The 19,086-nt window shown below is 36.3% G+C and overlaps 1 pseudogene; it reads right to left on the minus strand.

Annotated features, from left to right (window-relative positions):
- Window positions 1–10,070: 10,070 nt before the first annotated feature.
- Window positions 10,071–10,956, minus strand: LOC143669605 (olfactory receptor 14K1-like; annotated as a pseudogene).
- Between the last annotated feature and the right edge of the window lie 8,130 nt (window positions 10,957–19,086).

Consider the following 19,086-nt stretch of genomic DNA (forward strand, 5'->3'; position numbering starts at 1 on the left):
AACCACATTGAGATATCATATCACATCCACCAGAATGGCCATTATCAATAAAACAGAAAATGTCAAGTGCTGGAGAGGATGTGGAGAAAGAGGCACACTTATCCACTGTTGGTGGGAATGTCAAATGGTACAACCACTGTTGAAGGCAGTTTGGCAGTTCCTCAGGAAGCTAAGTATAGAATTATCATATGACCCAGCAATACCATTGTTAGGTATCTACTCAGAAGACATGGGGGCAAGGACACAAATGGACATTTGCACACCAATGTTTATACCAGCATTATTTACAATTGTGAAGAGATGGAAACAACCAAAATGTCCATCAACAGATGCATGGCTAAACAAATTGTGGTATATACATATGATGGAATATTATGCAGCTGTAAGACAGAATAAAGTTATGAAGTATGTAACAACATGAATGGACCATAAAGACATTATGCTGAGTGAGATTAGCCAGAAAAAAAAGACAAATACTGTATGGTCTCACTGATATGAACTGACATTAGCGAATAAGCTTGAAGAATTTCATTTGTAACAGAGACCATCAGGAGATAGAAATAGGGTAAGATATTGGGTAATTGAAGTTGAAGGGATACAGATTATGCTACAGGATGGAATGTAAAAACTCAGAAATGGATAGCATAATGCTAACTAACTGTAATACAATTATGTTAAAACATTGAATGAAGCTGAATTGAGAACAATAGAGGGAAGAGGGCTGGGGGCAGGAATGAAATGAGAAAGAAAGATAGACAATAAAGAAAGATTATACTGTGATTGTATAATCTAGGAATGCCTAGAGTGTATAATGATGGTGTACAAATTTTAACAATGTTTTTGCATGAGGAAGAACAAAGGAATGTCATTACTGCAGGGTGTTGAAAATAGACGGTAATTCATATTTTAAAATTTCAACCTATGTGTGAGACTAAAGCAAAAAATGTTTATTTGGTACAAAATTTATATTTTGACTAGTGTATTTCCTATTATAACTTATGTAGACAGTTTAATTGAACACCGTAAGTACATGGAACCTTGAGTAAAACATGAGATTTTGTTGATTTGTCCAGAGTGATGCCCTGATTAATCCCAGGGTGATTTGAACAGTGAATAAAAATGTAGTTGCAAAGTCCCCTTCTGGGAATGGTGAGAACAGGGGGAAATTCAACTTCCCCAAGTTGAATTCTTGATATTCTCACAAGCAGTGAGGACAACCAAAGCTATAGGGTGAGCCCCTAGTCTTGGGGTTTGTTCATATGAAACTCAACCCTACAAAGGATAGATCAAGCCTACTTAAAATTAGGCCTAAGAGTCACCCCCAAGAGAAACTCCTTTGTTGCTCAGTGTGGCTTCTCTCTCCAGCCAACACAACAAGCTAACTCACCACCCTCCCCCTGTCTACATGGGACATGACTCCCAGGGGTGTGGACTTTCCTGGCAACATGGGACAGAAATCCTGGAATGAGCTGACTCAGCATTAAGGGATTGAGAAAAGCCCTCGAATGAGCTGAGACTCAGCAGCAAGGGATTGAGGAAACCTTCTTGACCAAAAGGGGAAAGAGTGAAATGAGAGAAAGTGTCAATGGCTGAGAGATTCCAAACAGAGTCGAGAGGTTATCCTGGAAGTTATTCTTATGCATTAAATAGATATCACATTGTTAGTCAAGATGTAATGGAGAGACTGGAAGGTACTGCCTGAAAATGGAGAGCTGTGTTCCAGTAGCCCATGTTTCTTGAAGATGATTGTACAATGATATAGCTTTCACAATGTGACTGTGTGATTGCAAAAACCTTGTGTCTGATGCTCCTTTTATCTACCTTGTCAACAGATGAGTAGAATATATGGAATAAAAATAAATAATAGGGGGAACAAATGTTAAAATAAATTTAGTTTGAAATGCTAGTGATCAATGAAAGGGAGGTGTAAGGGGTATCATATGTACAAATTTTTTTTCTTTTTTCACTTTATTTCTTTTTCCGAATAGATGCAAATGTTCCAAGGAATGATCATGATGATGGATATGAAACTATGTGATGATATTGTGAATTACTGATTATATATGTAGAATGGAATGATCAAAATAGGAATGTTTGCATTTGTTTGGTGTTTTTTTCATACTTAAAAATAAATTTTAAAAAATTATGTTCAGTTTAGAATAGCATCTTTGAAATATAGGCATGGTTTGGGTTCAAACAATGCATGGGGTGTTTTGCTCCTGGAGACAGTAAGGTGAAAGCTTCTGGAATAATAAATGAGGCATCAAAGAACTGGGCACTGCAGTTATAACTTGTCCAAAAGATGCTTGTGTAGCATCAACTGTCGGTAAAGTGACAGTTATCCTGTTGCTCAGTTGCTGACTGAAGTTTAGGACAGTCAAAGTGCAGCACAAAATGTATTCCATAGTTGAATAAATTATTATGTGAGACTTTCTCTTATTATAGTGATGGCTCACTACAATCAACTTGACAGTGGAACAGAAAATTGCAGCAATGCATTTTCAAATTGTCAGAACACTGTTACCTAGAACCTTGCCCCATTTAATCATGCAGTTAGGAGACTCAAATGGTGGTACTTTGCAAATCTCCATTACCAAATCATGTCATGAACTGTCAGTGCGATACTGATTATTGAAATTAGAGTCATTAGTACATTTGAATCTAGTCAGAGTAGAAAACCAATTGCAAAACACTATTTTTATGATTCTGCTTCTCAAGAACCACTCCTGGTACCAAAGCTAGTAGTAGTCAGGGTTTTCCAGGGGATCAGAATCAACAGGAGATACCTGAAAAATATCAGATTTTATAAAAGTGTCTCACTCAACTGTGGGGATACAGAAGTTCAAATTCTGTAAAGCAGGTCACAAGCTGATAACTCTGGTGAAGTCTTTGATTAATTCCCCCAGAAAACTATGGCTGGCTGAAGTGGAGAGAATAATCCTCTCTTCTCCTTTAAAGCGTTCAACTGAGTAGATTAAATGTCACCCATTGCAGAAGACTTTCCCTTTAGCTGACCGCAAGTATAATCAGTCATAGTTGCAATCAACAAAATGATGATTATTTAAGTCCATGAAATGTACTCACAGCAACAGAGAGACAAATTCTTGTTTGACCAGACAATTGGGCAATACCATCTGACCAATTTGACACATGAACCTAACCATCACACAGGTCTCATGGGAAATATGGAGCACCACTGAGACCCAGCAGGCTTGTTTTACCCACAGAGATCTTGCTGTGGTGCCCATTTGTTACCACTCATCCCTGATGCAGTTCTCTGTGGGTGTCTGGGTTTTGTGAGGAGATAGAGGACAAAGTCAATATGAAAATTGGCCAATGAGAGAAATGAACAAAAAGAGAAGAAAACCAACCACAAAATAAACCTAGGAAAAAGAACAAAAATGACCTTAGGGATAAACTAGATGTTCTAGTTTGCTAGCTGCCAGAGTGCAACACACCAGAGATGGATTGGATTTTTTGGGGATTGGCTTTTAATAAAGAGGGATTTATTTCATTAGTTCTTCAGAGGAAAGGCAGCTAACTTTCAACTGAGGTTCTTTGTTATGGGAAGGCACAGGGTGATCTTTGCTGGCCTTCTCTCCAGGCCTCTGGGTTCCAACAACTTTCCCTGGGCTGATTTCTTTCTGCATCCCCAAAGGCCTGGGCTGAGCTGCAAGTGCTGAGATGAGGTATGATGAGTTGCTTGGACTGTGCTACATTGAGCTCTCATTTAAGAAGCAGCCAATTAAATCAAATGTCTTTCATTGCAGCAGGCACACCTCCTAGCTGACTGCAGATGTAATAAGCAACAGTTGAGGTTCATGTACCATTGGCTCATGTCCACAGCAACAGAACTAGGTGGTTTCACCTGGCCAAGTTGACACTTGAACCTAATTACCACATGTCCACCCCTTGTCAACTTGGCAACTATATGCATCACCTTAAACAATGTTAAAGTGGCACAAATCCTCTTCTGGTTGTGGAACTGTGAATCTCAAAACAAGTTATCTGGTGCAAATGTGCAAAGGAGGGACAATTACAGGATCCATAGGGAGAAATTGGAAGGAAACCTGCAGGGCAAACACCATTGGATTTCAAAGTCTGAAAGTTACTTATCCTTCAGCTTTGGAAAGTGGCAGTCCCACTCTTTCCAAGGGCCTATGCAGTGGCCTGCCTCTTTCTGAATCAACCTCAGGAAGCATTGAGGAAACCACCTTTTTGGCAGCTCCACCAGGCATTAGGTCACACCTGGGCTCTCTGGCATTTCCAGAGCTTATGTTCAACCCCTCCATCTGGTGGCAGCCAGGCTCTCCCCAGTTTCCAAGAAGCATACTGACCCTTTTCCGAGGCCTGAATCAGCACAACTCTTCCACTGCAATGAGGTGGGAGACTCATCCTCTCCATGTGTATGAGTGGGTCCACTCTCCTGGCTGAGGTTTCTTGACTTCAGACCCAAGCTTCCATGGTTCTCACTCTGCAAACTACAATTTGTCACTTTTCTGTCCCCCTTTGTCCAGATTGGCATTGGTTCCATTTACACTAACAGTCTCTTCAAGGACTCTAGGACTTTTTCATCATTCTCTTCTCAGTTTCTCCAAAATCTTCCCCTTATTCATCCAAAAAAAAAAAGCCATCCCAACATATCTAGTATTTGCAAACCACAGCAGCAGCCCACTTCTTCGGTTCCAAATCTGCTCTGGTCTGCTAGCTGCCAGAATGCAACACACCAGAGATGGATTGACTTTTAATAAGAAAGGGATTTATTTCATTATTTCTTCAGAGGAAAGGCAGCTAACTTTCAACTGAGGTTCTTTCTTATGGGAAGGCATACGGTGATCTCTGCTGGCCTTCTCTCCAGGCCTTTGGGTTCCAACAACTTTCACTGGGGTGATTTCTTTCTGCATCTCCAAAGGCCTGGGTTGAGCTGTGAGTGCTGAGATAAGGTATGTTGAGATGCTTGGGCTGTGCTACATTGAGCTCTCTCATTTAAGTACCAGCCAATTAAATCAAACATCATTCATTGCAGCAGGCACATCTCCTAGCTGACTGCAGATGTAATGAGCAACAGATAAGGTTCATGTACCATTGGCTCATGTCCATAGCAACAGAACTAGGCAGCTTTACCTGGCCAAGTTGACACCTGAACCTAACTACCACACTAGGCAAGAAATCCATGTGTGTAGACATGAATAGAAAGAAAATTACAACTCATACCAGGAAGTACAATGATATGTCCCAACCAAATGAACAAGCTAACATTGCACCTGAGATACAGGAAGTGAAATAACTAATTGAAAATGTTTAAAAAAACTTTTAAAGTAAATTAAAAATCACAACAAGAAGAAGGAAAATATGGCATAAGAGATGAATAATATAAAGAAGACACTGGGTGAAAATACAGAACTTGAAAGCTTGAGAAAAAAATGACAGAATTATGGGAATGAAAAGCACAATATAAAATATAAAAAACACTATGGATATATAACAGTAGCAGATTTGAAGTGGTAGAAATAAGGATTAGTGAACTAGAGGGCAGGACATTTGAAATTCTACACAGAAAAACAGGAAAAATATGAGAAAGATCTCAGGGAATTTGAATGACAACATAAAGTATGTAAATGTATACACAATGCATTTCTTGGAAGGTGAAAGAAAAAGGGCAGGAAGAGTAATGTAGGAAATAATCACTGAAAATTTTTCAACTTTTATGAAAGTTTTAAAATTACAGATCCAAGAAGTGCAGCATAACCCAAACAGAATAGATCTAAGTAGAACAAGTCCATGACTCCTACTTATCAGAGTAAGTGCCAAAGACAAAGAAACAATTCTAAAAGGAGAAAGAGATAAATGATTGATCACATACAAGGAAAACTTAATGAGAAAAAGTGCAGAAATCTCCATGGAAACAATGGAAGCAAGAATGCAGTTTTTTTGGTTTGCTATTGATGCCAGATACAATATACCAGAAATGGATTGGCTTTTACAAAGGGGATTTGTTAGATTACAAATTTACTATTCTGAGGCCATGAAAATGTTCAAATATCAGCATTGACACAAGGATACCTTCACTCAAGAAAGGCTGATGTTCTCTGGTGTTTCCCTATTGCATGGGAAGGTACATGGCATTGTCTTCTGTATACTCTGGGATTCTAGAATCAAATTGCTCCCTCTGCATCTGACATTGCCAGGGATACCCCACTTCTGTATCTCCAAATTTTCTGTCACTTGGTTTCATCTCTTTGCTCTCTGTATCAACTTTGAGCTCTCACCATGTTTTCATTTTTTTCTCTTTATAAAGGGCTCTGGTAAAAAGATTATCCCACCTTTAATTGGGTTACATCTCTATGAAAACAATTTTATCAAAAGTTCCCAGCCAATAATAGGTTTGTCCCCACAAGATTGGATTAAAATATGACTTTGGGGGGTACATAATAATAGTTTCAAACCAGTACATTTTTCCCTCTGGAATCCCAAAAGACATATTCTTTCTGACCAAAAATTATATTCATTCCATCACAATATCACAAATGCTTTAAGGTTTTTTTGGTAATTAAAAAAAAAATAGTACCAAGGCTCATTAAAGTTAGCTATAGACATCATCTGTTCTACAACAAAATTCTCCTCTGGCTGTGGACTTGTGAATCCCAGAACAAGTTATCTGCTTTCAATATACAAAAAATGGACAGTCATAGAATTAACATTCTAATTTCCATAGGGATAAATTCAAGGAAAAAGGGATCAAAGATCTCAAACAATTCCAAAACTTCAGGGCAAATTCCCTTGTATTTCAAAGTCTGAGAAAAATCTACACAAAAACTTTTTATCCTCAGAGCTCGAGAGAGTGGCAGTGGCCCCATTCTCTCTAAACACTGGGAGGAGTGTTCCAAAATATCCAAGCATTGATGAGACCACCTATTCTCAACCCCCACCCTCTTCACACATCTGTGTGGCACTTGGGCACTCTTTAATCTCTGGGACACATGCTCAACCCTTTCAGAACAGTGGAGTGTAGGCCAGGCTGTCCTCAATTCCTGGGGAATGTGCTCCACCTTCTCTGAAGTGGCAAAAGTGATTTTGAACATCAAAGAGGAAGGCCCACACTCTGATTCTGGTGAATATTCATCTTTTCAACATGGATGTGGGGGTCCACACTCCTGGCCTGAGATTTCTTGACTCCAGACTTTCATTTACATGATTCTGCCTTTGAAGTCATTTTTCATTCTATCTCTCCCTTTTCGTCCCTTTTAGTCCAGACTGGCAGTGGTTATAGTCTATTAGGAATAGAATATGGTTTGCATTAAATTTCAAAACTGTTTGTAAAGTACAGTCCTAACACTTTGTGATTCTTATTTAATAATATATTTGCAACCTAAAATTCATTCAAATGACATTCAAATATATACATGCTATTGTCAGTGGTATTATTGTCTTCAATTCCATGCTCAGATTCTTCATTGTTGTTGTATAGAAACAAATATGTTTTGAGCACTAATCTTGTAACATACAACTATTAAAATTTTTGTTAGATTCAGTCATTTTCCTGTGGATTCTGGGAATTTTCTTTCCAAGATCATGTCACCTGCAAATAGAAATAGTTTTATTTCTCCCTTTCCAATTTGCATGTCTTTTATTTTTTGCTTGCCTGATTGCTCCATCAAAGTTTTCCAAGTCTACCTTGAATAACAGTAACAAAAGAGGACAAACTTGTCACTTATGAATTTAAGGGGAAAGTTTTCAGTCCACACCATTGAATATAATGTATTCTGTCGAGAATTCATAAATTCCCGCTAAGTGGATATTTCCTTTCTATTCCTATTTTCTAAGGGTTTTAATCTTAAAATGGTATTTGATTTGTCAAATACCTTTCCTGCACTGATTGAGTTGTTTGTGTTTTTCATTCCATTCTACTAATGTGATGTGGTGGTTTGTAACTTTTATATATCCCAGAAAAGCCATGTTTCTTGTTCCTGATCCAATCGTATGGGGACAACCAGGTTCTGCTAATGGGATCTCTTGATTAGACTGTTTCCATGAAGATCAATGCATCAATTGTGGATGTACTTAGACAGAAATAATGCATGTGTATTTTCAAACTGGAAGAAAGCTAACCCTTGTTTTAAACTAGCAGAGAATTTGGCAAAATTTACTCCTAGTGTTGTATGGATGACAGGATTTAAAGGTGGCAAGCTGGGGTACTTAGCTGAAGAGATTTCCAAACTAAATGTGGAAATTTGTAGGCTGGCTTTTCCTTGCAGCTTATAGTAAAATGTGACAGGGAAGGGATAAATTGAGAACTGAACTCCATGCCTGTCACTGATTTTGATAATATTTCACACTATTTCTGAGTTTGTGTCATATTTGTATTGTTACTGAAATGGTTTAAGGGTTTTGTGATAATGTGATAGAATTCATGTATTTTATGCTTAGAAAGAACATGTCTTTTAGCATTAAGAATATGGAATATGCTGGTTTGAAACTAATATACCCTAGAAAAGCTATGTTGTGTGATCCTGATCCACAATTAACAACAGAAGTAGTGGAAATGCCTAACAAACATTAAAAAATGTTCAACTTCATTAGTCACAGGGCAATACAAATTGAAAACACAATGAAAGAATTCTGAGGCCCACTTGCATTATATCATCTCACAAGGAAGGTGGAAGGATTTATTAGAGTTTCATGAAAGAGTCTGATATACTGCAGTTTGTCAACAAACAACAATTTCTGGCCTTGCCAGATTAAAAGAGTTTGTGGAAGAAGCAATGAGCAGAGGAATCATGACAACAGAACTATTTACTGTAGCAAGAGATGGAAAATAATTTTGCATTTATAAGGTACTGGGAATGTTCTATATATATTTATGAAATATTATGAAAGTCCAATATAGGTAGGATGTGAGATTTATTAAAATATGAGAAAGAGTGCCAGAAGCTACTTTCACAAATTCCAATACATTTTAAAAACAACCCCATGACAGTGGTCAACATATTAAGAAAAAGGAAGTTTTAGTGAAGTGAGAAGGATTTGTGCCCCCAAAATATGATTTACATAAAAGAAAACAATGATGTAAAAAATCCATTTTATGAAATCCCAAATATTGTCAGTACTTATATAAAATCTATCCTCAAGTACATAGTTTTCAAATAAAGGAAGCTTATAATATAATTGAGTACACATTTTTAAAATATCAAGATTAATATCTACTTACCAAATAGTGAAATTTGGAAATTATGAAGAAAGTTGAATTAATATATTAATAAATACAAAATCTGGAATATGACAGCATTTGCTAAATGAAGAGAATACTAGCAAAGGCAGAAATTTTAGAAGAATGAGAAACATAAAAAATATCATGTATGTTGAGCTTCAGAAAAAAGCTAAAATCAACAGAGATTTAATAGGAAACCTTTCATAATTTCTTTAAATTTTTTTAAAATGTAAAGGGAGGGCGGGCCGCGGTGGCTCAGCGGGCAAGAGTGCTTGCCTGCCGTGCCGGAGGACCCCGGTTCGATTCCCGGCCCCAGCCCATGTAAAGAACAAACGGACAAACAAAATATAATAAAACAAGAAAATGTTTGAAAATGTTTCCCTTTCTTCCTCCCTTCCTTCCTTCTATCCTTCCTTCCTTCTCTGTCTTTCCTTCCCTTCCTCCCTTTCTCTTTAAAAAAAAAAAAAAAAAAAAATGTAAAGGGAAGAAGGGGTGCAAGGGGAATTCAGTGGTAGAATTCTCACCTGCCATGTGAGAGACCAGGTTTTGATTCCTGGTCCATGCACTTCCCAAAATACAAACCAATAAACAAAACAAACAATTATTCAACGAACTGTGCTGCAGTAATAGGATATTCACATGGTAAAATAATGAAATGTGACCCTGCTATACAGCATACAAAAAAATGTAAAAGAAAGTAATGCAGGAGAAGATTTACTATGATATATTGATCTCTATGATATATTGATATTTTGATGATATATGATCTCTAAATCATGATATGTTGATCTCTAAATAAAAATAATTTCAGAGAGCTACTTCATGACATAAAGAAATAAAGGGAATCTTAATTCATCTTTCTTCATCTTCCCATTACTCCACTTCTAAGATTCCATAGGACATTACCTAGAGCTGATTTAACATCTTTGTTTCTCATAAAGTAAATAACAGTGCTTATGTTTAGGGGTTCCACAAAATAGAACACAGACACCAAGAAGTCTAGAGATCATGGTACACTGGTTACAAGGAATGTGCTCACATCAATTAGGTGAGGCCGGCAGATGAAAAAGTATTTGATTGGCTCTGTCTGGATGAGATGTTTCAGACAGTGGAGAAAATAAATGCATAGGGGATCACAGTGCAAAGTAAACATGAAAACACATGGGAGACACAATTGACCTTGATGGTGTTGATGGTGGCATGTTCTTCACAAGAAGTAAGCTTTAATACAGGGATTAGGGAATCACAGAAAAACTGATGTATCTTATTGGAGCCACACAAATTCAAAGAGAATGTCCCACATGTGTACAAGATTCCCAAGACTCCATCATGGAACCAAGGCACTGCCAGATTCTGTACAAAGACCCCTTTGGCCATGAGAGCTTTGTAATGTGGAGGCCAGCAACTGACAACATAGCAATCATAGAACATCTTGGTGAGGATACAAATCTCAGACTCTGAGGAAGTCAGACACCCCAGAGGAAGTCAGTGAGGCTGAGGGAGTTGAAGATGAATTTGTGGACTGTGGCAGAAATAAGACACTGATATAAGGAAGACAAGTGCCTGAGGAAAAAGTATATTGGTGTGTGGAGATGTTGGCCAAGAACTGTGAGAGGAATGATAAGGAAATTCTTCAATATTGCCACTACATAAATCAGTAAAAAGAGCATAGTTAGTAGCCTCAACAGCATCCAATCCTCAGTAAATCTTGTAAGCAAGAACTCCATTATCACTGCACAATTTGTCATTCTTTAAAGTAATGTTACCTATCAAACAAAGGAAATAAATTTATGGTAATGTATCTGTTTGCCTCTTTATTTTTGAAGTATGTACTCTGTTAACCTCATAGGTTAGACAATGAGTTTTTTTTAAATGATATTCTTATTTCCAGTCCACTCATAGATAAAACAACTATGGGTATAATAATCTAGTTTATTTTGCCTTAAATGTGTTGTGAAAGAAGAAAGGCACCTCATTTATTTTCTTAATTACCTGAAATTATTTCTGAATAAATTTATTTCCGTTGGGATTTGCAAGCTTGACTATGAAATTATAATTGTAATAGAATAGCCCATTATGTGTAAATATTATACTGGTCAATATAATTTTTGGTGTGAGTTAAAAGTCATGGATGACTGTTATGCTTGCTGTCTACTGCAATCTCTTTATTATAAGGTGATTCCATAATTTATTACATGTTTTCTTATTGGTAGGCATTAAGATTGTTCCCTCTTTTTTACTGAAAAGTTTAATTATTTGATGAAAATTTAATTGTAGCATATTTTTGTTCCTTTAGTGATATCTAATATAGCAAGAAAAATTTAGAAAGATATTCTACTAATTTTGACTACTTGGTATTCAATTGTGTTGAATTATTTTTCATGAAAAGAGTAAAACATGAGATAATGAGCAAGATGTATAATATAATGTTCCTAAAAGATTTGATGGACAGCAAGAACCAAAACATATTGGAAATGTCTCCAACATCTAATGATAGAAGTAGTGTCCCCCTATCTTAAAAACCCACAGAATTGTTTCCCAGAGCCTACCCATGCCAAAAAAAGCCCATAGGATGTATCTGTGATAAATTCACACATACCCAAATCAAGGGAGTTTTGATGATGTTTTCTTCCCTCAGAATGTTAAGAGCCTGTCTTTGATTTTGCTTTAGTACCACTTCAATGACATTTTTTCATTTCTCCATGCAACCTTTTTTCCAATATTTATGGGTTAGTCACCAAATACTTAATATTAGAGAAAATAAGCTTATTTTATCAAAATGAAACTCACGGTCATATATATGACTATAATTATGCACTGACAGCAGAAAGGGGGGAATTTCCCTTCACCCCTGGAGCTTTCCTTATCAGCTTTCCCCTTTCCTCAGTCAGACTTCTGAGAAGACCTTTATCTAAAGTCCATCAAAAGCTGCATTGTTTTTCTCTCTAACACTTACATCTTCACTATATGCCATCGTGCCACAATTTCTGTTGAAAGCTATATGAATTTTTTAAATATCTTTAAGGGTTTATATTTTAATACAGAAAGGGAGCAGAAAATAAACAAGTAAAATTCATGTGAGATGATACTTGCTGTTGTGAAAAATAAAGCTGGAAAAGGGAAACAGGCAGGGGATGGGGGAGAGACAGAGGTGTTATCTTTTTTTAAATTTTTTAATTAATTTTAAATTTTTTAAAAAATATGACAGGAAAGAAACACAAACATTCTTAACATATGATCATTCTGTTTTACATATATAATCAGTAATTTACAATATCATCTCATAGTTGCATATTCATCATCACAATCATTTCTTAGAACATTTGCATCAATTCAGAAAAAGAAATAAAAAGACAACAGAAAAAAAATTATGCATACCATACCCTTTACCCCTCCCCTTCATTGATCACTAACATTTCAAACTAAATTTATTTTAACATTTGTTCCCCTATTATTTATTTTTATTCCATATGTTCTACTCATCTGTTGACAAGGTAGATAAAAGGAAGCTATATGAATTTGAATGCATAATTATTCTCTTAGTTAGACTGTTCTACCTATGGGAAATATCTCATTCAGTTAAATTTTAGAGACTTAATAGTCTTAGTACTCTAAGATCTAACACAGTGTATCTATAACTGCAACAAGAGCAGTAACTATTCATTCTCCATTTGATGTTTTTCATTGATGTTTGATTTGTTTGTTTTTGTTTTTTAATTAATTAATTTTTTATTTATGATGCATAACCACATACAAACAAACATTCTTATCATATGATCATTCTGTTCTTATTATATAATCAATAACATACTATCATCACATAGCTGTATATTCATCATCATGACCATTTTTAGAATATCTGCATCAATTCAGAAAAAGCAATAAAGAGAAAACAGAAAAAAATTCATACATACCATACCCCTTACCCCTCCCCTTCACTAATCACCAGCATTTCAATTGACTAAATTTATTTTAACATTTGTTCCCTCTATTATTTATTTATTCTTAATCCATGTGTTTTCCTTGTCTGTCAATCAGGTAGACAAAAGGGGAATCAGACACAAGGCTTTCACAACAACACAGTCACACTGCAACAGCCATATCATCACACAACTATATTCAAGAAACATGGCCACTGGAGCAAAGCTCCACATTTTCAGGCAGTTCCCTCCAGCCTCTCCATTACACCTTAACTAAACAGGTGATATCTATTTAATGTGCAAGAATAACTTCCAGGATAACCTCTTGACTCTGTTTGGAATCTCTCAGTCATTGTCACTTTATTTTGTCTCATTTTACTCTTCCCCCTTTTGGTCAAGAAGATTTTCTCAATCCCTTGTTGCTGAGTTCCAGCTCATTCTAGGATTTCTGTCCCATGTTGCCAGGAAGGGCCACACCCCTGGGAGTCATATCCTACATAGAGAGGGGGAAGGCAATGAGTTTGCTTGCTGTGTCAGCTGAGAGAGAGAGAGGCCACATCCAAGCAACAGAAGAGGTTCTCTTGGGGGTGACACTTAGGCCTAATTTTAAGTAGGCTTAGCCTATCCTTTTTGGAATTAAGTTTCATATGAACAAACCCCAAGATTAGAGGCTCAGTCTATTGCTTTGGCTGTCCCCACTGCCTGTGAGAATATCAAGATTCTCCACTTGGGGAAGCTGAATATTCCCCCTTTCTCACCATTCCCCCTCGGGGACTCTGCAGATACTTCCCTATTCGCTGTTCAAATCACTCTGGGATTTATCTGGGCATCACTCTGGACAAACCTGAAAAATCTCATGCCCTACACAAGGTTCCAAGTACTATGGTGTTCGATTAAGCTGTCCACATAAATTATATTAGGAAATGAACTAGTCAAAATATAGATTTTGTACCAAATAAACATTTTTTGCTTATCTCACACATACATTAAAGTTTTAAAATATTAATAACAATCTATTTTCAACAACCTACATTATTGACATTCTTTTATTCTTCCTCATGTGGAAACATTTATAAATTTGCACAGATTGTCACTATCATTATACACTCTACACATTCCTAGATTATACCATCTCAGTCTTTATTGTCTATCTTTCCTTCTGATTTCATTTGTGCCCCCAGACCTCCTCTCTCTATCATTCTCACATTCAGCTTCATTCAATGTTCTAACATTATTGTATTACAGTTAGATAGTACTGTGCTATCCACTTCTGAATTTTTACAATCAGTCCTGTTGCAAAATCTGTATCAAAAGGGAGTTAGATTTTGATGGTCCCTCTTTATGCCTACTTAGATACTCCTCCACTCCACCTGGAGATTTAGTTTTCTATAGATCCTTTAGGAGCTTTCTATAGTTTCCAACATAATTGCTTCTCAACCAATGACAAGTTCCAATTTACTGGTCTGTGTCAGACTATAATATCATGAAGTAGAAATTAGAGATTACAGATATGGTCTGACCAATGTAGTTTTCACTTGAACGCCTGGAAATAACCATAAAACTCATTTTAATATTTGAAAGTCATAATTTTGGTTTTATGAATATAATTCAAAGCATTTTAAAATATTTTAAATATTATGATTATTTAATATTATCATTTTGTTTGAAGTATGCTAAATTCATTAAATTAAAAAAACAAAGAATATTTTCTACTTTTATCTATAGAAAAAATGGTTTGAGGCCAATCAACCTAAGCAATCTGTCTATTCATGTGAAATAAATTGTCATATTTTAATGAAAAATATGTCTGTGAAAGTCAAGTAATTTAATGCAGTTAAAAGGTAAAATGAATGTTTATCTCCCACCCATGAGCTTTAGACAAAGATATCTCCATATGCAAAAATAAGACCGTATTTTTTTTGTACTCTGATTTATACTTTATTTCCACGGGTATTGAATTAATGACAGAGATTTTAATAATTGTCAAGGAAAAAGCATCTCATAGGAAAATAGTTCTTTGAGGAATGAGACATGTTTAATTAAAGTGGTAAAGAAAGTGCTTCAAAAAAGGGTATGAGAAATAGCATCATGTACTGCAGAGATTGCTGTGCAGTAATGGAGAAGATAATCTTTTTTATCTACTCAATTTATTTTAACTTTTGTTTCCCCTATTATTTATTTTTATCAATATTTTTAACACATCTATCCATACCCTAGCTAAAAGGAGCATCAAATACAAGGTTTTCACAAGCACACAGTCACACTATAAAATCTGTATCATTATACAGTCATCTTCAAGAAACAAGGCTACTGGAACACAGCTCAACAGTTTCAGATACTTCCCCCAATCACTCCAATACACCATAAATTAAACATATTCTATATAATGCTTAAGAGTAACCTCCAAGAAAACCTCTTGACTCTGTTTGAAATCTCTCAGCCGCTGACACTTTATTATGTCTCATTTCTCTTTTCTCCATTTTGGTCAAGAAGGTTTTCTTGATCCCTTGATGTTGGGTCCTGTCTCACCCTTGGATTCTGTCCCATGTTGTCAGTGAAGTTTACACCACTGGGAGTCATGTCTCATGTAGAGGGGAAGGGCAGTTGGTTTACCTGCTGAGTTGGCTTAGAGAGAGAGAGGCCACATATGGGCAAGAAAAGAGGTTCTTTGGGGGTGACTCTTCAGCCTACTTTTAAATAAGCTAAGCCTACCCATTGTGGGAATAAGTTTCATAGGGGTGACCACAAAGATTGAGGGCTCAGCCTATTGATTTGGTTGTCCCCACTGCTCGCTAGACTCTCAAAAATTCTCCAAATGGGGAAGTTGAATATTTTCCCCTTTCTCCCCATTCACTTAAAGGGACTTTGCAAATACTTCTTCATTCACTGTCCAAATCTCTCTGGCACTTATCAGGGGCATCACACTAACCTGGAGAAACCAACAAAATCCCATGCCCTATTCAAGATTCCAAGTACTATGGTGTTAACTAAACTGACCATAAAAGTTAAATTAGGAAATGCACTACAAAAAGTATAAATTTTGCACCAAATAAACATCTCTCCTTTTAATCTCACACAGAAGTTGAAGTTTTAAAAACATGGATAATATCATCCTTTACCCAGTCTTCTGATAAACCTTAGTCTTGTCCAGATTAGCTTCATTCATGGCTCTACTCAATGTCTGATCACTTTTTCAACTTCTTAAACAGTTCCTGTATGGGATACTGCTGACATTCATAGTTTCAAGGCTCTAACTCTGGTGTCACATACATACCCAAAGTTTCTGGAAAAGACCAGGTTGTATACAAACAGCTCAGTATCCAAGAATTCAGAATAAACAGTTACATTTCCTGAATATTTGTGACTGCTGTAATAGCTTACAATCCAGGACCCTTTACAATCAGTCCCAACCTGATAACCCATACTCTCAACTTTAATCTGCCAAATTGTATGTTATAGTTAGTCCATATAATTGAGGCATGATAATATTTGTCTTTTTGTTCCTGACATTTCATTCAACATACAGCTCCTAAGGCTCATTCATCTAGTTGCATGTCTCACAACTGTGTTCCTTCTTGTGGCCACTCAGCAGTCCATTGTAGGTATACACCACAGTTCCCCCTTCCATCCTTCATTTGTTGTACCCTTAGGCCACCTCCATTCATTGTGGATCATGAACACTGCTGCCAGAAACATCAGTGTGCAAATGTCGATTCATGTCCCCACACTTTGTTCCTCCAGGCATAAACTGACCAATGGGCTTTCAGGATCATATGGTGGCCCCACCCCTAGCTTCCTGTAGAACCACCACACTGCTGTCCAAGGGATTAGACCTCTCATTTCTCTACTGACAATGAATAGGTACATCTCTCTCTCTCTACATGCTCTGTAGCACTTGTTTCTCTCTGTTCATTTTTAAATAGTTTTATTCACCCATAATACAATCCAGCCTAATTTTATAGACTTGCCTTAGCCACCATACTCTACCTGAAGACATGTCTTTTCTTCCACAAAGAATCCATATGCTTTTCCCAATTCCCCCATCTGCTGACATTCAGTTTTGACATAATGCCTTTGTTACCTTCAGTCGAAGCATATTACAATGTTACTGATGACACTAAACTCTAGTTTACAATGATTGTACTTTTTCCCCTATACTATTTTCAACACCCTGCAATACTGACATTCATTTGTTCTCTCTTATGCTAAATTTTTAAAATTTGCATATTTAATATATTTAATCAGCATCGTTGTACACATCAGCTTTATCTTTCCTTCTCATTTCATACATGTCCTCAGCCCTCCTCCCTCCATCATACTTATATTCAGATTCATTCAGTGAATTTATATTATTGTGCTACAATCAGCACAATAATATTGTGTTATCCATTTCTGAATTTTTACAATCAGTTCTGTTGCACGGTCTGTATTCCCTCAGCACCAATTGCCCAATCTGTATCCTTTTTCTATCTTCTGATAACCTGTGTTCTTAAGTTCTCCAAGTTCACTCATTAACATTTGTTCATATTGAGACCATATAGTATTTGTCCTTTTTGTTTCTAATTTCACTCAGCATAATGGCCTCAAGGTCCATCTGTGTTTTTACATGCTTCATGACTTTATACTGTTTACAGCTGCATAATATTCCATTGAATGTATATCCCACAACTTGTTTAGCCACTCATCCATTGATGTACATTTGGGTTGTTTCCATGCCTTGGTAATTGTAAATAATGCTGCTATAAACATTTGTGGGCAAATGTCTGTTTGTGTCCTTGCTCTCATGCCCTCTGAATAGCTCTACCCAGCAATGGTATTGCTGACCATATGGCATTTCTATACTTAACTTCCTGAGGGGCCATCAAACTGCCTTCCACAGTGGTTGTACCATTTCACATTCTCATCAACAACAGATAAGTGTGATTCTTTCTCCACATCCTCTCTAACACTTGTCATTTTCTGTTTTTCTGATAATTGTTATTCTAATGAGTGGTAGATGATATCCCATTGTGGTATTAATTTGCATTTCCTTAATAGCCAGTGAATTTGAACATCTTTTCATGTGCCTTTTAGCCATTTCTAGTCCTCATCTGAGAAGTGTCTGTTCATATCTTTTGTCCATTTTTAATAATTTTTTATATTTTATTTTTAAATTTTACATGATCATTTCAGAAAAACTGGAAATGCAGATATGAAAAAAAGACATTATTCCACCATCTAGAGCCCATGTCTTGGCAAATATATTCCAGGCTTATCTTGTTCTTGGTCTTAGGGGGAAAGCTTTTAGTATTTTCCCATTGAGGGTGTTGTCGGCTGTGGGTTTTTCATATATTCCTTTTATCATGTTGATGATGCTCCATTTTATTCCTATCCTTTGAAGTGTTTTCATCTAGAAAGGATGTGGAATTTTATCAAATGCCTTTTCTGCATCAATTGAGATGATCATGTGGTTTTTCTGCTTTGATTTGATGATATGGTGCATTACATTAATTGATTTTCTTATGCTGAAACATCCTTGCATATCTGGAATAAATCCCACTTGGTCATTCCTTTAATGTGCTGTTGGATTTAATTTGCAAGTATTTTGTTGAGTATTTTTGCATCTGTATTCATTAGAGTGATTGGTCTGAACTTTTCATTTCTTGTAGTTTGTGTGGATTTGTTATGAGAGTGATGCTGGTTTAATGGAATGAGTTAGGTATCTTTCCTTCATCTTAAAGCTTTTTGAAAAGTTTGAGCAAGATTGGCACTCATTCTTTCTTGAATGCTTGGTAGAATTCACATATGAAGTCATTTGGTCCTGGACTTTTCTTTTTGGGGAGCTTCTTGATGACTGATTCAATCTCTTTTTGCCTGTGATTGGTTTGTTGAGGTCATCTATTTCATCTCCAGTCAGTTTTGGTTGTTCATGTCTTTCTAGGAAGTGGTCCATTTCATCTATGTTGTCTAGTTTATTAG

This window comes from Tamandua tetradactyla, chromosome 26, assembly GCF_023851605.1.
Source record: "Tamandua tetradactyla isolate mTamTet1 chromosome 26, mTamTet1.pri, whole genome shotgun sequence".
Lineage (NCBI taxonomy): Eukaryota > Metazoa > Chordata > Mammalia > Pilosa > Myrmecophagidae > Tamandua > Tamandua tetradactyla.